The following is a 22,665-nucleotide window of genomic DNA, read 5'->3' as shown; positions in this document are numbered from 1 at the left end:
GACTGAAAGTAAAGGGATGGAAAAAGATATTCCATGCAAGTGGAAACCTAAAGAGAGCAAGAGTAACTATACTTATGTCATACAAAATAGACTTTAAGCCAAAAACGTTAACAAGAAGAAAGGTCATTATATAACAATAAAGGAGTCAATTCATCAAGAAGTTATAACAATTGTAAATATTTATATACTCAACACTGGAGCACCAAAATATATAAAATAAACTTTAACATACCTGAAGGGAGAAATAGATAGCAATACAACAATAGTAAAAGACTTCAGTACCCCACTTTCAACAATGAATAGATCATCCAGACAGAAAATCAGTAAGGAAACATTGATCTTAAACTTCATATTAGACCAATGGACCTAATAGACAAATATAAAACTTTCCTTCTCAGTTGCACATGGAACATTCTCCAGGGTAGATCATATGTCAGGCCACAAAACAAATCTTAATAAATTTAAGAAGATTGAAATCATATCAAGCATCTTTTTCGACCACAGTGATATGAAACTAGAAATCAATTACAAGAAGAAAACTGGAAAATTCACAAATATGTGGAGATTAAACAACATGCCTCTGAACAACCAATAGGGCAAAGAAGAAATCAAAAGGGAAATTAAAAAATACCATGAGACAAATGAAAACAGAACATACCAAATTTATGGGATGTAGTAAAAGCAGTTCTAAGAGGGAAGTTTATAGTGATAAACGCCTGCATTAAGAAAAAAGATAGGTCTCAAACTAACAACCTAACCTTACACCACAAGGAACTAGAAATAGAAGAACAAACTGAGCCCAAAGTCAGTAGAAGGAAGAAAATAAAAAGATCAGGGTGGAAATAAATAAAATAGAGACTAAAAAGACATTAGAAAAGGTCAATAAAACTAGGAGCTAGGGGCTTCCCTGGTGGCACAGTGGTTGAGAATCTGCCTGCCAATGCAGGGGACACGGGTTCGAGCCCTGGTCTGGGAAGATCCCACATGCCGCGGAGCAACTAGTCCCGTGAGCCACAACTACTGAGCCTGCGCGTCTGGAGCCTGTGCTCCACAACAAGAGAGGCTGCAATAGTGAGAGGCGCGCGCATGGCAATGAAGAGTGGCCCCCGCTTACCTCAACTAGAGAAAGCCCTCGCACAGAAACGAAGACCCAACACAGCCAAAAATTAAATAAATAAATAATAAAATTTAAACTAGGAGCTAGTTTTTAAAGAGCTAAACAAAATTGACAAACCTCTAGCTAGACTGGTGAATTCTACCAAACATTTAAAGAATAATAATACCAATCCTCCTCAAACTGTTCCAAAAATAGAAAAGAAGGGAACACTTCCAAACTCATTTTATGAAGCCAGCATTACCCTGATACCAAAGGCAGACAAGGACACTACAAGAAAAGAAATTGCATGCCAATATCCCTGATGAATACAGATGCAAAAATCCTCAACAAAATATTAGCACACTGAATTCAACAGTATATTAAAAGGATCATATACCACAATCAAGTGGGATTTATTCCTGGGATGCAAGGATGGTTCAATATATGCAAATCAATAAAGATGATATAGCACATTAACAAAAGGAAGGATAAAAGTCATATGATCATCTCAAAAGATACAGAAAAACCACCTGACAAAATTCAACATCCATTTATGATAAAAACTCTCAATAAAGTGGGAATAGAGGGAACGTACATCAACATAATAAAGCCCATTTTTGACAAACCTACAGCTAACATCATACCCAATGGTGAAACCCTGAAAGCTTTTCCTTTAACATCAGGAACCAGACAAGGATGCCCACTCTCACCACTTTTATTCAACGTAGTACCGGAAGTTCTAGCCAGAGTAATCAGATGAGAAAAAGAAATAAAAGTCATCTAAATCAGAAAGGAAGAAGTAGAATTATCTCTTTTTGCAGACGACATGATATTATATGTAGAAAATCTTAAAGACTCCACCAAAAAACTGTTAGAACTAATGAATGAGTTCAGTAAAGTTGCAGATACAAAATCAATATACAAAAATTATTGTGTTTAACAACCAACTATTAACAACCAACTATTGGAAAGAGAAATTAAGAAGAATCCCATTTACAATAGCATCAAAAAGAATAAAATACTTAGGAATAAATTTAACCAAGGAGGTGAAATACCTGTACAGTGAAGACTATAAGATAGTGATGAAAGAAATTGAAGATGACACAAATGAAAAATGTTCTGTGCTCATGGATTGGAACAATTAATATTGTTAAAATGTCCATACTACCTGAAGCAATCTACAGATTCAGTGCAATCTCTATCAAAATCTAATGGCATTTTTCACAGAAATAGAAAAAACAATCCTAACATGCAGTGAAATAAGCCAGACAGAGAAAGACAAATACTACACAGTATCACTTACGTGTGGAATCTACCAAAAAAAAAAAAAAAAAAAAAAGTTGACCACAAAGAAACAAGAGAGTAGAATGGTGGTTGCCAGGGGCTGGTGGTGGGGGAAATAGGGAAAATCTGGTTAAAATGCACAAACTTTCAGTTATAAAATGAATATGGTCTGAGGATCTAATGTATAACATAATGATTATGGTTAATAATACTGTATTCTGTTATTGAAATTTGCTGAGAGAGTAGAACCTAAGTGTTCTCACACACACACAAAAAAGAAGGGTAAATATGTGAGGTGATGGATGCATTATTTATCTTGATAGTGGGAATCCTTTCACGATGTATACATGTATCAAATCATCATGTACAAAACCGAAATAGAGTTGCAGATGTAGAAAGTAAACTTACGGTTACCGGAGGGTAAGGGGGAGATAAGTTGGAAGATTGAGTTTGACATACACACTACTATATATAAAATAGATAACTAATAAGGACCTACTGTATAGCACAGGGAACTCTACTCAGTACTCTGTAATGGCCTAAATGGGAAAAGAATCTGAAAAAGAGTGGATATATGTATTTGTATTACAGATTCACTTTGCTGTACACCTGAAACTAACACAACACTGTAAATCAATTGTACCCCAATAAAAATTTTTAAAAATCATCATGTACACTTTAAATATATTAAAATTTTTTTCAGTTATTATACCTCGATAAAGCTGAAAAAAATATACACTTTACAGTGTTTTGAGATCATGCTTTGTGGAAGTACATCCTATTATCATATACATTCTTATTCTGGTGAAACAGATGATTCAGAATGATGAAGGATATTGGTGCTTTGAAAGTTATGTTTCACCCACACAGATGAAAGTTTCCATTTCACCCACACAGACAGGAAAGCCTCCCTGGGAGAGAGCTTCGAGATAAGAGGATATAACTTAATGGTTAAAACTGTGAGGGCATTGAAGTGGACATTCAATCTCTGAGTAGCCAGAAGGAGCCCAGAGTGGCTGAGTTCTTGTGTGGCAAGTACAAGAATGACCTGTACTTATCTGTGCGTTCATAAAAGGCAGCTGTTTTATGAGCGGTACATACAAGTTAAAATGTGAAATAAATGTGAAATAAGAATAGAAATAATACCAAGAAATAAACCTTTTAAACTAAAAAAGAAATTAAAGAGTAAGTAAATGTGAGCATCCATTTACTGAATGTATCCATTTCTCTAAATATAGCTGACTGTTTCTGTCATGATAGACTATATTATGCTGCTATTAAAAAAAACACACACGACCCCTCAAATCTCTTGCTTAACACAGCTAAAGTTTATTTCTCACCCACATATAATCCATTACGGGTCCAAGGGACTCTCCAGGGTAGCTCATTCCATGCGTAGGCTCAGCATTCCAGACTGCTTCTCATCTTATGGAATCTTCTTATCAGCATATGCTTCCAAGGAAAGATAAAGCGGAGGATCTCGCATTAGCGATCAAATGATCTGGCTCAGAAATAACACTCGTTACTTCTGGTCACAGTCCGTTGACCAGACCTAGCCATGAGGTCCTACCCAAAAGCAAGAGAAGGGGGTATTATCCTCCTGTGTGTCTAGAGAAGAGACCCAGACGTGGAAGAACAATAGAAGTTTCTACCGTATTACCAAGCCACATAGTTAGGGTCATCCTAAACTTCTCTTTCACTTGCTACATATAATCAGTCACTTAGCCCAGCGTCACTGTTGCTCATTCCCTCTAAATATCTCCTCCAGCCATCTATTTCATCCCCATTACCACTGTCTTCATTTTGATCGTTATTATGTTTCACCCACATCACAACAATAATTTCTTAACAAGTGTACCTGCCTCCCATCTAGTTTTCTTTCCACTCACCCTCTACCTGCCTCCAGGGAGATGCAGAGTGTCTGAGTGGCTCCCGTCTCCTTCATTATAAACTCTCTTCCCTGACTGTGACCTTTCAGGAGCTGACTGGTGAAGGCTTTACCTGCCCGGCTTCATCTCTCATCACTTTCCCACATGCTCCAGCCAGACCCAATCCCTAGAAGATCTTGCAAGAAGCCATGAGTGCTCCCTGACCTCTTTGCAACTGCTGTTCACTGTATTAGGGATGCCAGTCCCCTGTGACTTTGCTTGACACTCACCCTTCCTGCTCAGCTTGAGCATCATCTCCAGGTGTCTCCAACTACTCCCCCTCGTCCCCAGCAACCTCCTCGGGAGACTCTGACCCCTACTTCCACTGTGCTCTGTGCTTCCCTGTATCCCAGCCTGTTCCCACTGCTGGTCCACTTGTGTGGAACACGCAGGTCTCCCGGTTGGACCAGCTCAGTGGCTGCATCATTGATCGCACTGTCCCCCGTACTGAGAGTGCTCGCTACATGGGAATACTCGTTAAGGTTTGCTGTATGAGGTGAATGAATAGTGTTGTAAATTCCTAAAAGAATGATTCAGGTGCCCAGTCTTAATCCATTATCTTTTTTAAAAAAGTCATACGATATTGTATCAAAACCTGTTGTTATACTCTAGGATAATAGCTGTCCTAGCTCTGCATTTAAGCATGAGGCTCATGTCTTCTTCCATGGCAGACTGGAAAAACCATATGTTTATTCAGCAGTAAAATATAGTTTGGGATTTAAATAAATGATGGATCAATGGCTGGTCTTGTGCTATAAGGAATGAAGCATGAAGAATAAGAAAAGGCTTACTGGAGGGACCGGGGAAATTAGAAACAGACTAATAAAATGCAGGACATGAGGGGAAGTGGAAAGGCAGTGAGTGGGAGAGAAAATGTCCATGGTCAGTAGAAAAATTAGTGTAGGGGCTTCCCGTCACGTGCACTTCAGGATTGTAGTTCTACCATCCCGGCCCCCCGCCCCCAAATGCTCTCCCATGTCTTAGGTTGCAAGTAACCAAACTGTTTGAAACCAGATTGGAAGTAGAGTGGCTCCAGCCTTGTTGTCAGGAGAATCGTTTGATCCGTTCAGTGGAGTCCACTTGTCTTCAGGCACCGTCTCGGGGCCGGCAGCTTGTGTTACTCAGACCCTCAGAGGGCGCCAAGCAGCACCTGCTGCCCTAGTTCAAAACATTCACAGAGACCTCTTTGGCACAAGGGAATGCTTTCATCTTTCTAAGTAAACAGCACATACAACTAGAGGTTTCTTTCTTTTTTTTTTTTTTTTGAGGTTTCATTTTTTAAATGTACTTTATATCCCTCATTTTAGGCAGCTCAAGCTGGCTCTTGGGCCAGAGCAGATGTTAAGTCTCTGACTTATAATCCTCGAAACAGCAGTTGTTCCTAAATGTCCCTTTTTGCTTCTTTGTGTCTCATATGGTGACCTGTAGGTCAACCAGTCCTCTCCCATGACTTTTGATGTGTAAAGGCTTGCGTTTCAAATGGGTTTGGTTTTCTTAACTTCACACCGGGTTTATGGAAGGTGGTTAAGTGGGATATCAGGGGTTCCCAGGGGAGGTTTCAACAGATGGAAGTTAATTGTCTCTTGAGAAGAGAGGAAGCTGTTGAGCTTTCATCCCACAGTCAGCTGCCCCTGTTCTGCCTGTTAGCAGAGAACAAGCGTCCACTCCCAGCCACTGTGCCTCACCTTCCACTCTGCCTCCACTCAGAACCTACAGGCCAACTTAGTTCAGTCCAAATTCAGAAATTAAACAAGTATTCCTTTCTTCCTGTGTACAGGAGGAACCATTTGCTTTCTCTCTTTCAAAATTGCCCAGGTCTTGTGGAGGGTTGTTAAGTCCACAGAGACATTTCCCATTTCCATATAAAACCAGCAGACCCTAGTGCTGGAATATTTAAGTCCCTCTGTCTTTTAGGCTATGACACCCCAAATTTTATACTGCAGTTTCTTCACCTTTCCCCATCTATTTTTGTGGAGTATTTTCTCCCAAAATGTTTTTCCATCCTGGTGAGCTTAAGCATGAGGGAGAAATTCGAATATATCTGCCATCCAGGAAGTTCCAAAGCTGGCCTGGGTCCTTGGGATATATTTTTTAGAACTTTAAAAGAAAAAGCAAACACTTAATTTAGCATTTAACTAAATGCCTGATACCACTGAAAGCCCTTTATGGATGTTAACTCATTTAATGTTCATTAAACTTTATTAGCAGGTACTAATATTATCTTCACTTTATAGATAAGGAAACTGAGGCAAAGAGAGATTACAGGACAGCCAGCGAGGGATGGGGCCAGGACTCGGACGTGGGCAGTCCGCCTCTAAAGTCCATGTTAACTACCATGCTCTGCAGCCTCTCAAGCAACTTACCTTCCCAGTCAGTATTCTAGATCAGAGAATGTAGACTGGCCCCCAGATGTACTTTACATGGCTCATCCACAGTCCGAAATTTCAGAAAATTTACACAGAAATCTGGATTTTCTGACTTCTTTTGAAAACAGGGACACCGGGAATCATTCTGTTTACATTCCCAGCTCGTGCCGAAGCTGAGAACAGTCAGCTGCGTGGACAAGGCTCGCACGCTCCAGCTTGCCGCAGTCCTCGTCACAGTGGGGAGACCACAGTGTCCACTGAAATTTCCTGTCTGACCCCTCCAAGCTTGTGAGCTTGTGACCGCTAGTCTAGCTGCTGCGTGTATGGGCACTTTCAGTACAGCAAGGGCCAGGTTTAAAATGCATTGCTCGATCTTCTAGACATTTAATTTCCTCACTTTTCTCAGTAATTGGGTTTCTGGTGAGTTATGTCTAGTGGTTGATCTTGTCCTAAAGATAAAAGTTGAAAGGGAGTGAATCACTCCCTCTGGCCTGGGTTCCCAAACCCCTACCATTCTGGAAAAGGTTCTAGCCAAGTGGCTGATGGTATGGTTTGGTTCCCCCATGGTGAGCTGGATTATAGGATATGTCAAACTTGTGTCTAGTAATGAAAAGCAAGGTTCCAAGGCCAATATGAGCCCTAGGTCTGGAGGCTCTGCACATTTTTGCACTTCTCTCTCATCATTTACTTACAGAAAATATCTATCAGAAAGCAATGTGCTCTATGTTAGGTTCATTTACACAGCAGGTTAGCTGGTGTGTCCTGGCTATGTGCGTGGGCAGCCATCTCTCTGTATCTTGGAAGTGCCTTGACTCAGGGTTCATCTGGGTTATGTTCCATGGAAGAAGTGTTTCGGGGTATTAGCCCAGAGGAGACAGGACCCTGGCTATAAGGAGAGGCTTCCTCTACAGGGCCGGTGGCTGATGCCAGGGCCTGTGACACTCCTTTGGCTCTTTCAAAGTCTAGGGCCCTTTTAGTGACAAGCACCCCAAGGGGCAGTACCAGGTCTCTCTGAGTGACATCCGAGCTGGATTGTGTACGTGCTTGGTCCGGAGGCCTCTTCAGTCGTGGCAAGGCTACTTCCGCAACCAGATGTGGAAAGTACTTTGAATTAATATCATCCGAAAAGAAACCTTCTACATTTTTATTAGCTTTATTGAATTTGGAAGAGCTTCCTGAATCGTGTGAGCACTTGGGGGGCCACAAGAAAGGGTGTCTGTCGCTAATGTGAACGTACCACGTTGCCTTGCTCAGAGCCCTTTCAAATTCCTTGTCTGTCACAGTGGCAAAGATGAAAGCTGGTACTAGCTTGTCTCTGTTCGCTTATAATTCTATCCAAGACAGGTTTATGAAATAGATGATTCTTTCCATCATAGTGGCTAGTGGTACGTTTTAGAAAGGTTAGGATGCAGGAGACTTACGTTCCTGTGCTAGTGCAGCCAGGCAAGTTACTACCATCACCCAGCTGTATTAAGTGAATTTTACCTTGTTGCGTTTTCTGGTTTCCTATCTGGAAAATGGGCAGAGAAATAAAGACCTTCTACAGAGTGACATTATGAATAATTGACAAAAATAATTATTACAGGTCATTTTACAAATCAGTAGCTCTGTATTCATGCTAAGTGTCAACATATAATTTTTATCTTATTAAGAAAACAAGGGGGGTCACAAATTCTCAGCACACTTTGAATCAGATACCAAATTCTATTCATTTATCTTAAAATTTTTAGAAACAATAATGTAGAACATTTTTTTAAGCTGGATTTTATCTTTCTCTTTTGTTACTATCTGATTTATGTACAAATTCTAAGTTAATGTCATAGATTTTATTACTTTAAAACAGAAAGTAGAGAAGGGATTCAGTTAAAGAAACTTTTAACTTTCAAGAGCAAAGAGCAACTGAACATTAAAAATCTTAGGACTATTTCAGTGCAACTCTTTAGGTAAAATATACAGCCTCTGGGAAACATGACCTCTTCTTTTCTAAATATAATTTCCCCAAACTTAGGATAAAACACTTTTAGGGCTGGAAAGCACCTTGAACTTGGAATTTCTAAGAGGTCCAACAGCATTCTTGTATCAGTCTGGGAGTTAATAGTTCAGCAGACCTAAAACATGTTCAAGAAGTCTTGAATCCCCAAACAATACTTTTTTCCAGTTTTCTCTTGCTCCTTCACCTCTGAATTATTTCATGGTATCTAAACCACTCCATTTTCCACCCGCACCTTCAACTTGTTTCCCTAATTTGGTTCTTGTAGCCCCCGGTGCTCCACGGAAACCCCAAGATGCAGTGAGAAAGGAAAAGTTAACTAAGGTTCTCTTACGACTTATTAACCAGAATAGCTCCATTTGGGGCTGTTTTTCTTACGATGCTTTCCTGAAATAAGGGCTCCAGGGCTTTAAAACGTTTGCAAACTCCTGCTCTCCCCCATCAGAGCCACGTGCTTGTCTTGCTCAAGTTAGTCTCCCAACTTCCAAAGTCTCTTTATGTCAACTTTGGATCATTTCCCTTCTTACTTGAGACGTTGCCTTTCTCAGACTTTTGTAATGCTTGTTCCTCCTCATTTTCCTTTTGCACCATAGATAGTTCTTTACCATTTCCCATCCTTGTGACAGACCTGAACATGTCCCGGCATCCTCTTTTCACATAGGATCATTATTTCCCATGAGCTTAAATGCCTGGAGTTAAACTCTCTTATCTCAAGGTCCCTAAGTTCAACCACATATCAGTACCTCACCCCATATTCTACTCTGATCTAAGTCTCTCTAAAATGGTTACGCAGAAAGCATTAACCTTCGGGTCGCTTGAGTCTCACGTGCACCCAGGAGCAGTGTCTGTTTTCTGTCTTCATTGCTGTACTATAAACTCCTTGAAGGTAGAAGACACATCTTATTTTTCCATCTCCACATTGAGCATTGGTCTTTAATGTGGTAGGTGTATTAGTTAAGAATTCCATTGGCTTCAAATAACAATGGCTTGAATAAATTAGGGGCTTTCCTTTACTCACATAATTAGAGGTCTAGAGGGGAGCAGTCCAGAGCTGGCATGATGACCCATTATGTCATCATGGACCCAGGTACCTTTGTCTATTCAAGAATCCCTAGCATCTGCTTGTCACCTGTGGTCCCCAGAGAGCTGAAGCTCCTCCAGCATCGGGTCCACATTCCAGGAAAGAAAAAAGGGAGGGAGAATGGGCAATTTGTCATAGACAAACTTGTTGGTGGTCGACACCAGCAAAGCAACAATCAGCCAACCCTCTTTAATCACTTTCTCAGAAGTGCTATCCAGTGAGTCCACTTACATTTCATTCATGAAACTGTGTCATATGGACACCTATAGTGAAAGGAGTCTGAAAATGCAGTGTTCTTGAAATTGGGTATGTTTTTATTAATAAAATTGGGGTTCAGTTGGGAAAAAAGAGATAATGGATATTTGGTAGGCAGCCTAACATCTCTGCCAGGGTAAGTATGCAAAAATACTGCATATGGATGGAGTGGTAGGCTTCCCCCCACGAATGGACTGTATTGAGTCCCCGGAAGTGTGATTGTCCAACTGTAGTCCCCAGACCACCTACATCAGCATCACCTGGGAATTTGTTAGAAACGCAAATTCTCAGGCCTTACCCCAGACCTACTGAATCATAAGCAAATGGAGTCAGTAATCTGTTTTAACTACCCTGCAGGGGATTCTGATGCATTCAAAAGTCTGAGGACCACTGGACCAGAGTGACCAAACATGGAATCCTAGCCTTTCGGGCTCTTCCTGTCCTGACATCACCAGTGTAGGCTGCATAGGCTAGTGGTCCAGTTAGGCACCAGAAAGTCTTTATAAAACAATTAAGCTCACCCAAATAGGGCCAGAACAATCCAGGGTCATGAAGTTGCTGGGTTCGGGAAGAAATTGAAGAAAAACCTGTGTGGAATAACCAGGAAGCGAAGGAAACTTAGCATGCCAACAGATGCCAAAGGCCTCTTCCATTCAGATGGCCATCTTCCTTCCTGTGCAGTTGAAGGGCTTCTATCCTGTGTGACAACAAAGCATTACTCTAGGATTTTGTAATTAAAAATTATTTGAAAGGTACAATTCTTTCTTTTTTTCTTTTTTTAATTGGGGTATAGTTGTTTTACAATGTTGTGTTAGTTTCTACTGTACAGCGAAGTGGCATCTATTTTATACATATTAGTGTATATATGTCAATCCCAATCTCCCAATTCATCCCACCTCCCACCCTCCGCTTTCCCCCCTTGGTGTCCATACATTTGTTCTCTACATCTGTGTCTCTGTTTCTGCCTTGCAAACCAGTTCATAAAATGTACAATTCTTAAGCTTCCATGGGGCCACTAAAAGGTAGCTTTTGGGGAGGGGGTTTTAGCCATCCTGTAATATCCATGTACATTTCCTCCAAATAACCCAAAACTAACTAATGCAATTATGTAAAAAGTGCTCACAGAGCACATGCAGCTCTAAGTTAGGCCTTGTGGCCCAGGCCTCCCCAAAGCCTGGTTCACAGGCAGATCCAATCCAAGGACTCTTTGTTACTGGTCTGCAACAAGCTAAATAACTTGAACTCGAATGTAAATCAAGTACAGTCATCCCGCAGTATTGCTAGGGGATTGGTTCCAGGACCTCCTGCAGATACCAAAATCCATGGATGCTCAAGTCTTTTGTATAAAATTGCCCAGTACAGTCAGCCCTCCTTATCCACTGGTTCCTCATCTGCAGATTCAGCCACCCACGGGTGGAAAAGGGCCAACTGTATGTTACTAAGCTCACTGTTTAGTTCAACTGACATTTTTTTCACACTAAGACTTTCTTAAAGAAAAAATCAGTGCAGGAGAGAAACAAATGGTTTGCAGACCTCCTCCTTTGTGAAGCATTGTTCTAATAGTCCCCTTCCAGCAAGACAGCCACCCTGGCCCTTTCTTCCTGGGAATTCTGGATCTGACACTTTAGGCATCCTTCTGTCCTTCATTTCTTTAACAAGCATTTAGTTGGTGCCCACAGTGTACGAAGTACTGTGCTGGATGCTTGGGAGACAGTGGCCAACAGGGCAGTCTGTGAGGATGTCAGCTGTCATCAAATGGTAGTATCAAATGAGCAAGTATATGTGGATGTACTTTATAAACCTAATTAGATTTCAGAATCAGATAGTGTTCTCTTTCCTCCATTAGCTGGAATAAAAGGTTCAAAGAGAACAAGAAGATAACACTGGCCAAATTAAAACTCACCACTCGCCAGCATCCCTGCCTTTAGCGGAACTTGCTTATTAGTTCTTTTCTCTCTCTATGGTAGATCTCATCTGAAAGAACATTGTTCTTGAGCTTAAGAAGAGGAAAAAGAATTTAGAGTTATGTTTTGGATGAGAAGCATACAATATTGACAATTCAGTTCACAGTCAACCTCCCTCCTGGATGTCTGAACATAAAGCCAATCTCAGTATGTATCATCGGAACCTAAGTGAAGGGGTAATGAAGCTCCAGGTCATGAAAATTGCTATTAACTTGGCCTCTGGGGGAGCACCAGTGAGAATATGCTTCTCCATCACATTGCTTGCGGTCTCTTAGCCTAGGGATTTAGGAAGCAGCAGAAAAAGGCCAGGATGCTTAGGAATGGAGACGAGCTGTCAGAGAGGATTGGAGGGATGGGAGAGAAGAATGCTGGGCCTAGCAACTTTAAAAGACATGCAAGCGGGGCTTCCCTGGTGGCGCAGTGGTTGAGAGTCCGCCTGCCGATGCAGGGGACACGGGTTCGTGCCCCAGTCCGGGAAGATCCCACATGCCGTGGAGCGGCTGGGCCCGTGAGCCATGGCCGCTGAGCCTGCGCATCCGGAGCCTGTACTCCACAACGGGCGAGGCCACGACGGTGAGAGGCCCGTGTACCGCACACACACAAAAAAAGACATGCCAGCAACTATGGCAAATGTTAACATCTGTTAAATCCTAGGAGTTTATATTTTTATCTCTACTTGTCTTTACATTTTAATATTTTGTAACTTAACATTAAAAAAGTTAAACAATATCCCTAAAACAGAATAGTGTCTTCAGATGATCAGTGTAACACAGAAGAGATATTGCAGTAGATAAAATATTCATGGCCTTAAAATTATGAAGGACACAGCTTAGGTATGTGTGTGTGTGTGTGTGTGTGTGTGTGTGTGCGCGCGTTCAGAAGCTTTAGCATGTATCAGCATCCCCTGTAGGGTGTTTTAAACACCGATTACTAACTTCTCCTTCTGATTCAGTAGGTCTGGGGTGAAGCCTGAAAATTTGCATTTCTAACAAGTTCTCCAAACAAATCCTGATGATGTCTTGTTGAGTAGACATTATGTGCTCTTCCCACAGTGATCTGGATTGCTTTGATTCATTTATTCAATAGATATTTAGTAACTACCTACTATGTGCCATGTATTAAGTTACATGCTGGAGATATGTAACTTAATACTCCTTATTGAGAAGCAATTGTTAAGTACAGTTTATATCAATATGTTTACACCAAAAGATGAGCATTTAGGCACTGAAGCAAGCTGTTGGATATTATAATAGCTAATCAGCAGGCTAGGGGAACTCCTTAGTGAGGGCTACGTATGAAAACTTTGCTTTTTTGTAGATGGTAATTAATAATGATTACGATAATTTTCCTTTGCTCTTCTTGTCTCCCCCCGCCAATCTTCTCCTATTCTTTTCTCTCTTTCTGCTCTTCCTCCCTTGGATAAACATGGTTGATTGACTAATTTGATAGCTATCTCAACCCCCGTCTTCCTTGCTGTGTGTAACCATAGGTTCTGGAAAGCCAGATATTTGCTGTGCCAGATTCCCTGGCAGCCAGGGCTGGCCACGGGACCCAGTTACAGTCAATGAGACATAAGTGGAAGTATGCTGGGGGGGTCTTCTGGGAAAGGCTTTGCTTCTATACAAAGGGAACAGCAGTAAGAAGAAGATCACTGGTATAGTCTATTTCCCTGACTTTCTGCCTTGAAGGTGGACATGATGTATGGGGTTGCAACAGCCATCTTGTGACCATGAGGCAACCAAAATCAGGATGAAAAATCCAAAGGTGGCAGAGTAGAAATAGTGAAAGAGCCTAGTCTTTGATAACATTTGTGACCAGCTGAACCACTGTTAGCAAACCACCCATATTCAGACAATGTTAGTGATAAAAGCAAAACCCTATTTTAATACAGTTAATTTCTATCACCTGCAGAGGAAATCATTCCCAACTGATACATCTGCCTCTCTGCCCACCCCGCCCCCTTTCTTGTCTTCTCTTCTGGCTTCCTTTTTCTTCTTTCCTTGTTGTGGGATGAATTGTGGGCCCCTCCCCCACCAAATTCATATGTTGAAATTCTGACCTCTAGTACCTCAGAATGTGACTGTATTTGGAGATAAGGTCTTTAAAGATGTAATTAAGTTAAAATGAAGTTGTTAAGGTGAGTCCTAATCCAATATGACTGATGTCCTTAAAAGAAAAAGAAATTTGTATACAAAGATGCACAGAGAAAAGACCATGTAAAGACACAGGGAGAAGATGGGCATTTATAAGCCAAGGAGAGAGACCTCAGAAGAAACTAACCCTGATGACACCCTGATCCTGGACTTCTAGCCTCCAGAGCTGTGAGAGAATCCATGTCTGTTGTTTAAGTCACTTAGTCTGCACTGCTTTGTTAGGGCAGTGCTAGCAGACTAATACACTTCTTCCTTCCCTTTTTTTCATTCTCTATTCTTTTTCTTTTCCTTTTCCTTTGTTGACTGGTGTGTGTGTGTGTGTGTGTGTGTGTGTGTGTGTGTGTGTGTAATATCCAAGGAACACCCAAGAGTGAGGAACCCTTTCACTGGGGCCCCTTAGCAGACTTTACATGCCCTTGTGTAAACCAGTAGCTGAGAAGAGGACTGGGTCCACCATAACTGATCTAGACCAGTCAGGATTGACCTCTTTTAACTGGGAGTGGAAACTGCCTTTCTTACAGCTCATAGATGCTCATAGAATGATGGGGACCAAATTACAAACAGTGTTCTGTAAGAAGAGTGGTTATCATCAAGGGATGATCTTTGCCCAACTCAAGGGGCATTGGTAATGTCTGGAGACATTTTTGGTTGTCACACCTAGGGGGAGAGTGCTGCTATTGGCATTTATTTCAGAGAGACCAGAGATGATGCTAAACATTCTACAACGCGCAGGACAGTCCCTACGACAAAGAAGTATCCGTCCCAAATGTCAAAAGTGAAAGATTGAGGAACCCTGTGATACAAGGGGCTGCGGGGAGCTGTGGGGAAGGCAACAAGTAGTTGCCCTCAGATCTGCCACAGATGGAACTACGTGTGTAGCACCTCCCTGTTGGTCTAGCCAGCTGCAGGCTACAGCACCCCGAGTGATGGAAACGGATCTCATTACATTGGCTGGCCAGCCCTTAGTCTACAACTGTATGTCAGACACCTGAGTGAGTCAGAAAGATTTGTGCAGACTAAAGTTAGGAGAAAACAAATGATGATTTTAAAATAAATTAGAATAGGCCTATTTAGATCCTCTGAGACTACAGTCTGATACATATATAGGACTAAAAATATGGTACTCTGTCACTCGAATCACTAGATTTCACTAGCTCTGAGTATAATAATGCCTTAATCACCATGTAAAGTTAACGCCTTTTAATATTTAAAATATATTAATAACCTTATGTTGGTATATTATTGGTATATATTTAAATTAATTTCATAATTTCTAGGAGTAGCTCTTTTTAGCATTATAATCAATGACTAGATTTTTTTGTATCCATCCATCTTGACATTTTGCAGTAAATAAGAAATGATGTCGTAAAATATATTTATGGTTTAAATAGTAGTTCAACAATTTTTAAGCTTCCTTTGCAAACTTTACTTAAATATGGTTTATATTATTGAATGATAGGCACACTTGTTTCTACAAAGGTCGCTAGATTTAAAAGAAATCAATGCCATGACCTGTAATTTCCTTTACAAATAGAATTTGTTCTGTTTGCTTATGGCCTCTGTTTGCAAGATCACAATTTCCCCTCAAATAACAATGAAAGAAGTGACATAGAAGACTTTGGCCAAATTTGCTGACAGTTTTGTTAAAAGTGATCGTGTACCTACTTTTATATATATCATAATGTATCAGCTTTGGATATAGCAAAAAGCATTAAACTGTAAAACATTTTCTGTTTTATAGGCTATAGTTTACAGGGCCTCCCAAGAAGTGCTTTTGCTTAAACATTCTTTAATCAGTTCATGAGGAGTTTGCCCTGGACTTCATTTTTAAAACAATGACCACTAATATATTCACTTAGATGTGCTCCTTTGCATTCACATACATTTTTTTTTTTTTTTTTTTAAACATCTTTATTGGGGTATAATTGCTTTACAATGGTGTGTTAGTTTCTGCTTTATAACAAAGTGAATCAGCTATACATACACACATGTTCCCATATGTCTTCCCTCTTGCGTCTCCCTCCCTCCCACTCTCCCCATCCCACCCTTCCAGGCTGTCACAAAGCACCGAGCTAATATCCCTGTGCCTTGCGGCTGCTTCCCCCCAGCTATCTACCTTACTACGTTTGTTAGTGTGTATATGTCCATGACTCTCTCTCGCCCTGTCAAAACTCACCCCTCCCCCTCCCCATACCCTCAAGTCCGTTCTCCAGTAGGTCTGCGTCTTTATTCCTATCTTACCCCTAGGTTCTTCATGACATTTTTTTCCCTTAAATTCCATATATATGTGTTAGCATACGGTATTTGTCTTTTTCTTTCTGACTTACTTCACTCTGTATGACAGACTCTAGGTCTATCCATCTCATTACAAATAGCTCAATTTCATTTCTTTTTAAGGCTGAGTAATATTCCATTGTGTATATGTGCCACATCTTCTTTATCCATTCATCCGATGATGGGCGCTTAGGTTGTTTCCATGTCCTGGCTATTGTAAATAGAGCTGCAATGAACATTTTGGTACATGACTCTTTTTGAATTTTGGTTTTCTCAGGGTATATGCCAAGTAGTGGGATTGCTGGGTCATATGGTAATTCTATTTGTAGTTTTTTAAGGAACCTCCATACTGTTCTCCACAGTGGCTAAACCAATTCACATTCCCACCAGCAGTGCAAGAGTGTCCCCTTTTCTCCACACCCTCTCCAGCATTTATTGTTTCTAGATTTTTTGATGATGGCCATTCTGACTGGTGTGAGATGATATCTCATTGTAGTTTTGATTTGCATTTCTCTAATGATTAATGATGTTGAGCATTCTTTCATGTGTTTGTTGGCATTCTGTATATCTTCTTTGGAGAAATGTCTATTTAGGTCTTCTGCCCATTTTTGGATGGGGTTGTTTGTTTTTTTGTTATTGAGCTGCATGAGCTGCTTGTAAATTTTGGAGATTAATCCTTTGTCAGTTGCTTCATTTGCAAATGTTTTCTCCCATTCTGAGGGTTGTCTTTTGGTCTTGGTTATGGTTTCCTTTGCTGTGCAAAAGCTTTGAAGTTTCATTAGGTCCCATTTGTTTATTTTTGTTTTTATTTCCATTACTCTAGGAGGTGGGTCAGAAAGGATCTTGCTGTGATTTATGTCATAGAGTGTTCTTCCTATGTTTTCTTCTAAGAGTTTGATAGTTTCTGGCCTTACATTTAGGTCTTTAATCCATTTTGAGCTTATTTTTGTGTATGGTGTTAGGGAGTGATCTAATCTCATACTTTTACATGTACCTGTCCAGTTTTCCCAGCACCATTTATTGAAGAGGCTGTCCTTTCTCCACTGTACATTCCTGCCTCCTTTATCAAAGATAAGGTGTCCATATGTGCGTGGGTTTATCTCTGGGCTTTCTATCCTGTTCCACTGATCTATCTTTCTGTTTTTGTGCCAGTACCATACTGTCTTGATTACTGTTGCTTTGTAATATAGTCTGAAGTCAGGGAGCCTTATTCCTCCAGCTCCTTTTTTCGTTCTCAAGATTGCTTTGGCTATTCGGGGTCTTTTGTGTTTCCATACAAATTGCGAAATTTTTTGTTCTAGTTCTGTGAAAAATGCCAGTAGTAGTTTGATAGGGATTGCATTGAATCTGTAGATTGCTTTGGGTAGTAGAGTCATTTTCACAATGTTGATTCTTCCCATCCAAGAACATGGTATATCTCTCCATCTATTTGTATCATCTTTAATTTCTTTCATCAGTGTCTTATAATTTTCTGCATACAGGTCTTTCGTATCCTTAGGTAGGTTTATTCCTAGATATTTTATTCTTTTTGTTGCAATGGTAAATGGGAGTGTTTTCTTGATTTCACTTTCAGATTTTTCATCATTAGTATATAGGAATGCCAGAGATTTCTGTGCATTAATTTTGTATCCTGCTACTTTACCAAATTCATTGATTAGCTCTAGTAGTTTTCTGGTAGCATCTTTAGGATTCTCTATGTATAGTATCATGTCATCTGCAAACAGTGACAACTTTACTTCTTCTTTTCCGATTTGGATTCCTTTTATTTCCTTTTCTTCTCTGATTGCTGTGGCTAAAACTTCCAAAACTATGTTGAATAAGAGTGGTGAGAGTGGGCAACCTTGTCTTGTTCCTGATCTTAGTGGAAATGCTTTCAGTTTTTCACCATTGAGGATGATGTTTGCTGTGGGCTTGTCATATATGGCTTTTATTATGTTTAGGAAAGTTCCCTCTATGCCTACTTTCTGGAGGGTTTTTTATCATAAATGGGTGTTGAATTTTGTCGAAAGCTTTCTCTGCATCTATTGAGATGATCATATGGTTTTTCTCCTTCAATTTGTTAATATGGTTTATCACATTGATAGATTTGCGTATATTGAAGAATCCTTGCATTCCTGGAATAAACCCCACTTGATCATGGTGTATGATCCTTTTAATGTGCTGTTGGATTCTGTTTGCTAGTATTTTGTTGAGGATTTTTGCATCTATGTTCATCAGTGATATTGGCCTGTAGTTTTCTTTCTTTGTGACATCCTTGTCTGGTTTTGGTATCAAGGTGATGGTGGCTTCGTAGAAGGAATTTGGGAGTGTTCCTCCCTCTGCTATATTTTGGAAGAGTTTGAGAAGGATAGGTGTTAGCTCTTCTCTAAACGTTTGATAGAATTCACCTGTGAAGCCATCTGGTCCTGGGCTTTTGTTTGTTGGAAGGTTTTTAATCACAGTTTCAATTTCAGTGCTTGTGATTGGTCTGTTCATATTTTCTATTTCTTCCTGATTCAGTCTTGGCAGGTTGTGCATTTCTAAGAATTTGTCCATTTCTTCCAGATTGTCCATTTTATTGGCATAGAGTTGCTTGTAGTAATCTCTCATGATTTTTTTTATTTCTGCAGTGTCAGTTGTTACTTCTCCTTTTTCATTTCTAATTCTATTGATTTGAGTCTTCTCCCTTTTTTTCTTGATGAGTCTGGCTAGTGGTTTATCTGTTTTGTTTATCTTCTCAAAGAACCAGCTTTTAGTTTTATTGATCTTTGCTATTGTTTCCTTCATTTCTTTTTCATTTATTTCTGATCTGATTTTTATGATTTCTTTCCTTCTGCTAGCTTTGGGGTTTTTTTGTTCTTCTTTCTCTAATTGCTTGAGGTGCAAGGTTAGGTTGTTTATTCGAGATGTTTCCTGCTTCTTAAGGTGGGCTTGTATTGCTATAAACTTCCCCCTTAGAACTGCTTTTGCTGCATCCCATAGGTTTTGGGTCGTTGTGTCTCCATTGTCATTTGTTTCTAGGTATTTTTTGATTTCCTCTTTGATTTCTTCAGTGATCACTTCATTATTAAGTAGTGTATTGTTTAGCCTCCATGTGTTTGTATTTTTTAAAGATCTTTTCCTGTAATTGATATCTAGTCTCATGGCGTTGTGGTCGGAAAAGATACTTGATACAATTTCAGTTTTCTTAGATTTACCAAGGCTTGATTTGTGACCCAAGATATGATCTATCCTGGAGAATGTTCCATGAGCACTTGAGAAAAATGTGTATTCTGTTGTTTTTGGATGGAGTGTCCTATAAATATCAATTAAGTCCATCTTGTTTAATGTATCATTTAAAGCTTGTGTTTCCTTATTTATTTTCATTTTGGATGATCTGTCCATGGGTGAAAGTGGGGTGTTAAAGTCCCCTACTATGAATGTGTTACTGTTGATCTCCCCTTTTATGGTTGTTAGTATTTGCCTTATGTATTGAGGTGCTCCTATGTTGGGTGCATAAATATTTACAATTGTTATATCTTCTTCTTGGATCGATCCCTTGATCATTATGTAGTGTCCTTCTTTGTCCCTTTTAATAGTCCTTATTTTAAAGTCTATTTTGTCTGATATGAGAATTGCTACTCCAGCTTTCTTTTGGTTTCCATTTGCATGGAATATCTTTTTCCATCCCCTTACTTTCAGTCTGTATGTGTCTCTAGTTCTGAAGTGGGTCTCTTGTAGACAGCATATATAAGGGTCTTGTTTTTGTATCCATTCAGCCAATCTGTGTCTTTTGGTGGGAGCATTTAGTCCATTTACATTTAAGGTAATTATCGATATGTATGTTCCTATTTCCATTTTACATATTGTTTTGGGTTCGCTACTATAGGTCATTTCCTTCTCTTGTGTTTCGTGTCTAGAGAAGTTCCTTTAGCATTTGTTGTAAAGCTGGTTTGGTGGTGCTGAACTCTCTCAGCTTTTGCTTGTCTGTAAAGGTTTTAATTTCTCCATCAAATGTGAATGAGATCCTTGCTGGGTAGAGTAGTCTTGGTTGCAGGCTATTCTCCTTCATCACTTTCAGTATGTCCTGCCACTCCCTTCTGGCTTGTAGGGTTTCTGCTGAGAGATCAGCTGTTAACCTTATGGGGATTCCCTTGTGTGTTATTTGTTGTTTTTCCCTTGCTGCTTTTAATATGCTTTCTTTGTATTTAATTTTTGACAGTTTGATTAATATGTGTCTTGGCGTGTTTCTCCTTGTATTTATCCTGTATGGGACCCTCTGTGCTTCCTGGACTTGATTAACTATTTCCTTTCCCATATTAGGGAAGTTTTCAACTATAATCTCTTCAAATATTTTCTCAGTCCCTTTCTTTCTTTCTTCTTCTTCTGGAACCCCTATAATTCGAATGTTGGTGCGTTTCATGTTGTCCCAGAGGTCTCTGAGACTGTCCTCAGTTCTTTTCATTCTTTTTTCTTTATTCTGCTCTGCAGTAGTTATTTCCACTACTTTATCTTCCAGGTCACTTATCCGTTCTTCTGCCTCAGTTATTCTGCTATTGATCCTATCTAGAGTGATTTTAATTTCATTTATTGCATTGTTCATCGTTGCTTGTTTCATCTTTAGTTCTTGTAGGTCCTTGTTAACTGTTTCTTGCATTTTGTCCATTCTACTTCCAAGATTTCGGATCATCCTTACTATCATTATTCTGAATTCTTTTTCAGGTAGATTGCCTATTTCCTCTTCATTTGTTAGGTCTGGTGGGTTTTTATCTTGCTCCTTCATCTGCTGTGTGTTTTTCTGTCTTCTCATTTTGCTTATCTTACTGTGTTTGGGGTCTCCTTTTTGCAGGCTGCACTTTCGTAGTTCCCGTTGTTTTTGATGTCTGTCTCCAGTGGCTAAGGTTGTTTCAGTGGGTTGTGTAGGCTTCCTGGTGGAGGGGACTAGTGCCTGTGTTGTGCTGGATGAGGCTGGATCTTGTCTCTCTAGTGGGCAGGTTCACGTCTGGTGGTGTGTTTTGGGGTGTCTGTGGCCTTATTATGATTTTAGGCAGCCTCTCTGCTAATGGGTGGGGTTGTGTTCCTGTTTTGCTAGTTGTTTGGCATAGGTTGTCCAGCACTGTGGCTTGCTGGTCGTTGAGTGAAGCTGGGTGCTGGTGTTAAGATGGAGGTCTCTGGGATATTTCCACCGTTTAATATTATGTGGAGCTGGGAGGTCTCTTGTTGACCAGTGTCCTGAAGTTGGCTCTCCTACCTCAGAGGCAGAGCCCTGACTCCTGGCTGGAGCACCAAGAGCCTTTCATCCACACAGCTCAGAATAAAAGGGAGAAAAAGTAGGGAGAATTAGTAGAAGTATGAGTAAAGAAAGAAGAAAAGGAGGAAAGGAAGGAAGGAAGAAAGAAGCAAAGAAGGAAAGAAAGGAGGGAGGGAGGGAGGGAGGGAGGAAGGAAGGAAGGAGGGAAAGAAGGAAAAAAGACAGAAAGAAAGATGATACAGTAAAAATAAAATAAAGTATAATATAGTTATTGAATTAAAAAATATTTAGAAAAAAAAAAAAAAAAAAGGGACGGATAGAACCTTAGGACAAATGTTGGAAGCAAAGCTATACAGAAAAAATCTTACACAGAAGCATACACATACACCTTCACAAAAAGAGGTAAAGGGGGAAAAATCATAAATCCTGCTCCCTGAGACCACCTCCTCAATTTGGGGTGATTCTTTGTCTAAAGGAGGGAAGGAAGGAAGGAAAGAAAGAACGAAGGTAAAGTATAATAAAGTTATTACAATTAAACTTAATTATTAAGAAAAAGAATTTTTAAAAAAAAGTCATGGACGGATAGAGCCCTAGGACAAATGGTGGAAGCAAGAGTATACAGACAGGATCTCACACAGAAGCATACACGTACACATTCACAAAAAGAGGAAAAGGGAAAAAAATCATAGATCTCGCTCCTAAATTCCACCTCTTCAATTTGGGATCATTCCTTGTCTATTCAGGTATTCCACAGATGCAGGGTATATCAAGTTGATTGTGGAGCTTTAATCCGCTGCTTCTGTGGCTGCTGGGAGAGATTTCCCTTTCTCTTCTTTGTTCTCACAGCTCACAGGAGCTCAGCTTTGGATTTGGCCCTGTCTCTGCGTGTAGGTCGCTGGAGGGCGTCTGTTTTTTCGCTCAGACAGGACGGGGTTAAAGGAGCCGCTGATTCGGGGCCTCCGGCTCACTCAGGCCGGGGGTTGGGGGATGGGGGTAGGAGGGGCACTACGTGCGGGGCGGGCCTGCGGCTGCAGAGGCAGCGTGACGTTGCGGCAGAGGCCGGCG

At 40.3% G+C, this 22,665-nt stretch overlaps 1 protein-coding gene across 7 annotated transcripts in view; it reads left to right on the top strand.

Moving 5' to 3' along the window:
• The window catches only part of NCALD (neurocalcin delta), a 439,862-nt gene that overhangs the window by 290,416 nt on the left and 126,781 nt on the right, over positions 1-22,665 (top strand). The window contains exon 1 of one of the 7 annotated variants that reach the window (XM_032610478.1): positions 12,013-12,111. The exons of the other annotated variants lie outside the window; for them this stretch is intronic. The gene's annotated coding sequence lies outside the window, so the exon portion shown is untranslated. Of the gene's footprint in view, positions 1-12,012; positions 12,112-22,665 lie in introns of those variants that run through there. 7 annotated transcript variants of the gene reach the window in all.

Source organism: Phocoena sinus, chromosome 17, assembly GCF_008692025.1.
Source record: "Phocoena sinus isolate mPhoSin1 chromosome 17, mPhoSin1.pri, whole genome shotgun sequence".
NCBI lineage: Eukaryota > Metazoa > Chordata > Mammalia > Artiodactyla > Phocoenidae > Phocoena > Phocoena sinus.
The sequence above is the reverse complement of the archived record's forward strand: the minus strand, read 5'-3'. Positions and strand labels throughout refer to the sequence as shown.